The sequence below is a fragment of the Stegodyphus dumicola genome, chromosome 4, assembly GCF_044657685.1.
Source record: "Stegodyphus dumicola isolate Sdum_Otavi_A_Nest chromosome 4, ASM4465768v1".
Classification (NCBI taxonomy): domain Eukaryota; kingdom Metazoa; phylum Arthropoda; class Arachnida; order Araneae; family Eresidae; genus Stegodyphus; species Stegodyphus dumicola.
This window is the reverse complement of record NC_140771.1, coordinates 54681470-54686744: the sequence shown is the minus strand read 5'-3', so window position 1 is coordinate 54686744 and position 5275 is coordinate 54681470. Positions and strand designations below refer to the sequence as shown.

Below are 5275 nucleotides of genomic sequence, written 5' to 3'. Positions count from 1 at the left end.
CAATTGACAATATGAAGTCACATTTCGAGACTAATCGCCCTTTTGGATTAAAAAAAAAAGTTCTGAAAATAATTTGCACTTGTGCTTTGATATAAGTTTATGCAAATTTCAGTAAAATGAAATTTACCAGTTGAAATCAGCACCAAATTAAACTTCGTAAATTCTAGCACATGTTGAAGGTTATCTTATCCAGAATTTTATTACTAACCATTCATTTCAGAGCAAAATAACACAGTAATTGCCATTTATATGACAATCAATATCAAAAATTTAAATCTGCATTTTACGCAACACAGAAAAACTACAAAAGATGATCTACTGTTTACCATGCAATTAAGGCATTTTATTCTGCAGCTCTACCAATTATTAATACTTTTAAGTATATTCAGTTTACGCTTTGTTTAATATATGCTGTGTAAAATTTTCCATAAATTTATTAATTCATTTTATTTTGAGGTGAGCTGCTTTTCCAACTCTCAATGTTAACGAAAATGTTTAGTTCATTTTTTATTCGGCCTCAAAAGAGAAATCAAAATACGTGGATTTATGTACGTGTTATTAATATATGTATTATACATGAGAAATCAGAGTGAGAAAAGCACTACTACCTTAATCTGTGATTATAAATATAACAAATGCAGTGAATTATAGTTAACAAATAGTGAAAATATTTATATTTCTGAAATATTTCATATATAACATTTTCAGTTTCGCATATGTGGCAGTTTGAGAATTTTTTACGCATACCAATTTTTTTAAATGTCTAAAAATTTTTGTATTTTCAAGGAAAGCTTATTCTTTCACCTTTAGTATATAAGTAATGGTAATTTACCAGATAAAATTACTTAATAGGGAATACAGAAAATTATCTAACCATTTACCTTTGTGACTTCATCTGCAGAGAGACTAAAAAAGTAGTTCAGCTAAATCTGTTATAATAAATATAATAATGCTAAATCCTGCAATAACTATTAATATGACAAATTTTGTAAACCTATTTATTTGGATGAAAAATAAACACTTTCAGAAATTTATGGCACTATATTATGATTAACAGAGAAAAAGCACTTTTCAAAATTCAAAATAGTTTTTATTAATCCAATTTATGACATTTTCTTTTAATTCCTGAAAAATAATCTTACATCCATGTAAAAAAAAGAAATATGTATTCTTATGTAATATAAGAACTCTTGATAAATTAGATCTCTGCTTTCCCTTTCACAGCACCTAAAATAAAAAAACACTCACAATTATTATATATGAATATAATTCATAATTAAATTTAAACAAATGACTATTAGAATGCAAATTAAAGGAAGCATTCAAAATATTTTAACATTTAGTACCTATAAACAGAGTAGCAATTATCTGATTATTCGATTATAGTAAAATAAATATGAGGGATGCCTTTTAAAATTTTTTATGTCAGAAACTAAACTCAAACCACCAGCTGAACATATGAGCAGTTTTATCAATCAGCCACTGGTAGGTAACCTGGATACCGAATCAATATAATTAACTGCATCTGGTAATATTTATCTGACAATACATAAGTGATTGTTAACCATGTGCAGAAAATAAAATCTGATCATGATAAGAATCAAGATCAGATTTCATTTTCAGCACAGATTAGATTTTATTCATTTTAAACTTTTGAATTTAACTGCAGAAATCTACGAAAGAAGTATATTTTATGTTGTAACAGTAGTAAATGAAGATGTGGCTAATCTTTACTGTATGGTACACCTTGGTTTTTGTCTGAAAAAAATCGCAAAGTGGTATTGGTTGTTCATGATATCTGAAACTTTATCGACTTTAAAAACAACAAAACATCCCTCTTTATTAGGGAATTTAATTAACTAATTTTAAATACAGAGCTATGTATGAATTTTTCCCCTTCTAAGTTATAATAACTGAAACAAAATTACACTGATACAGTCAAAATTCCTAAATGCAAGTTCATAAAATTTACTTTAGCAATTTTAAGAGATGAGACAGACTGAACACATGAATAAATTTCTATCAAAGAATAATTTATTAAATTTGGCCCGTTCCATTGTAAACTTTAACCATCAGATTTCATTATTACACCATGTTATCAATTTGAAAAGCAAGTCATATGCCAGATCTTGATTGTAAAAGAAATACACAAAATAATATATAGATTATTGAAAAATGATCTATACCAGTGTTTATAGATATGATTAAATGTAACAGAAAATTTACTGTCACAACCACATTTTTAAGTGAAATGTATACAGTTAACATTTTACAATATTTAAGATATGGCATTAAATGCAAAACTATGTGCATGGACATAAGTTAGTAAATTAAAATAATAATAATAATAATAATAATCAAAGAATGAATGTCATGAAAAATTTCAAAACATGCAGAATTTAATTTAGAAGACTTTTAGACACTTATGATAAATAAATTTGAGACTTCTTCACCCAAAATTAAATTATAATTAACTAAAACCAGTGTGACTGACCTTCCACAAAAACCTTCAGCTGCGATTTTTTCAAGCTTGAAAACCGAATTCTTCTCTGCATGGTAATAACAGCTTAACCAGTTGAAATCCCTACAGAAAGTTTGATAACACAATAATAGAATTAATAGAATAGAAAAATTATCACAAAAGTATAGAACATCATTTAAACTTAACATTATTACAAATTTTGGTGCTTTCTGACTATCTGCAAAGCTGTGAAAATTGGCAAAATGTTTGGTTAGTTTCTGGTTCATATCTACTGCTCTATTCATAAGTAGTAATTCAAATAAGCACTTTATAAGAAACAAGAAATTTTAGGATGCACACACACAAAAATATATATATTGTGTCAATATTCACATATTTTTCATCCAACGGAATACTTTTCAGAAATAAAGATTAAATATAAAGCATGTAAATACATGTGTGTGGTATGCATATTCATAGTTTGCTATTATCGTGTACATACTCTTGCAGTTTTAGCATAAGTTGAAGCTGTGAGGGCAGATGATCAGAAAGTATCAGAATTTTTCATGTATAAGAAAAGATTGCCCTGACAATAGTATCTCAATTGTTTAGCACTGACATTTACATAGTGCATTAGAAATATATAGTAATATATGTATAATAAAAAGATAATTGCATACTATTAAATCATTTTTTTAAATGACTAACTTATAACAATTCTTTCACATATAATTAAACAGAATTCTTTCATATGAACATCCAAAATCCATTCTTAACCAAAAAATAAATAATAAAACCATATAAATTTCTTATGAAGCCCATCATTTCCAAAATGTCCATTTCTGAAAGTTCCCAGCATTTCTCAGTATATTATTAAATTACTAAACTAAGCATCAATGATTGTCATGTTCGCTAATGTGACAATATCTTTCACACTTCTTTGTTACCACAAGTAACAAGATAAGCCCTTTGATAAATCTTTAACTGATACATGCTACATTTGTGTAAAATTTGTACAAAAAATTAAATGAGCTTTATAATATACTCAAAGAAATAATTTTGCATGAAAATTTGTATGTTATGTAGCAGAATATTGGCCTGATTAATGATTCAGGAAATAATTCAAATTTCAGCTTGTGTTAAAAACTATAACACAAAGATCAAATTTCCTTATGAACAATGCATATTAACAATATTCAATCACTGGCGATCACTCACTACTGATTGCTTCAATAAACATTACTGTAATTGTGTTATTTAAAGATTGTAATATTTTAATTATTTTCTTAATTAAAACATTAGTCTTTTTCTCTTCCTCTTTCTAACACCGAAAGAAAACCCAGATAAAAAAGATAAAAATATCAGTAAAAATATATTATATTATTGAATGACACTTTACATTAATTACACTTATGCATATATTATTTTATTATAAATTATTTCAAAATAAAAGAAGAGATGGAGGAGAAACTTTATTATTGGAATTTGTAAAATAATATAAACATTAATAATTTAGTACAGTTTGTTATTTCAGGCAAAAAGAATTCCCTTTTCTGGATAGCATTTATATTTCCATCTCACCTTCAATAAAACATTAAGAAAAATGCATATAATTTAAACACTAGTTTATTTTATTTAACAGACAGATTATGTCAACTCAAACAAACCTATCAGTAAAATTTGGTAGATATAATTCTGAATGTTAGACAACTTGCAATATTCAACAAAAATTATCAATACTTTTATTATAATGACAATACTACAGTAACATGGACATAAAATTAAACTGCATATAAATATAAAATAAGCCAGCATATAATAATGGTGCATTGGTTTCTAAAACAATGGGCTGGATGAAAAAAATACATGTATTATGGTAGCTATTCATATTCTTCAGCTTTCCTAATATTCTCACGTTCACTTTACATAACTAAAGTATATAAAATACAATAAAAATGCAAACAATATTTATGAGAAAATGTTAAAAGCAATCATAAGCATTTGAATGACCATATTTTGTCTTCCTGCAAATCGAATCTTAAAATGATATGCAGTTTGAAAAATGCTCAATCCCTTTATAAAATATTCAAAAAAGATTAAAAAAAGGTACTGTTCTGTTATTAGGACCGGGTTTAGAAATGTATTTATGTATGCTTGTATATTTGTAAATGTATGTGTGTGTGTATACATATACACATCTATGCACATACTTACAAACCCAGGTTCATATATTTCCGAATCTGGTCCCAATAACAGAACAGTACCCCCCAAAAAATCTTAAAACTTCCAATTCTCCATGTATTAAAACTGAATTACAAACTAAATTAAGATAATGTTTCAACCATACATATTTTGAACAAAACAATGCAAACTCTTATTTTTATACAATCGTTCAAACTATTTAATATAAATTTATTGTTGCAATCAAATAATAATCTGATCACACATAATATTTTGAAACTGAATGCATAAACTGAACTAAAAAAAATTCAGTCATAAACATTTGGATAGCAGGACAAATCATACCTCTACCTGATTATTATCTTTATTTTGATGTAATTTAGTAAATCGCGATTGGCAACAGTTGAGTTTTTACATCTACGTTTTCGAGTTTGTTCTATTGTTTACTTTCGTTTTAAGTAATGAGAATAATGACTTTTTGAGATGTTTTTTTATGAGTATTTAAAAACTGATGAGTAATATTTTATGCCATTTATGTTCTGAGTATTGCTTTGAGGTGTCAAAGCTAAAACTAACACTTAATTAGACTTGTAAATAGAATTGTAATATTAAACTGTTTGTCTTGTGACGAGA

At 26.4% G+C, this 5275-nt stretch overlaps 1 long non-coding RNA gene across 1 annotated transcript; it reads right to left on the bottom strand.

Moving 5' to 3' along the window:
* Positions 1–1068: 1068 nt before the first annotated feature.
* Positions 1069–4986, bottom strand: LOC146997551 (uncharacterized). The gene is made up of 2 exons (XR_015040665.1): positions 2495–4986; positions 1069–1227 (listed from the first exon to the last, which is right to left on the bottom strand). It is a non-coding gene; the product is annotated as an uncharacterized LOC146997551 (long non-coding RNA).
* Between the last annotated feature and the right edge of the window lie 289 nt (positions 4987–5275).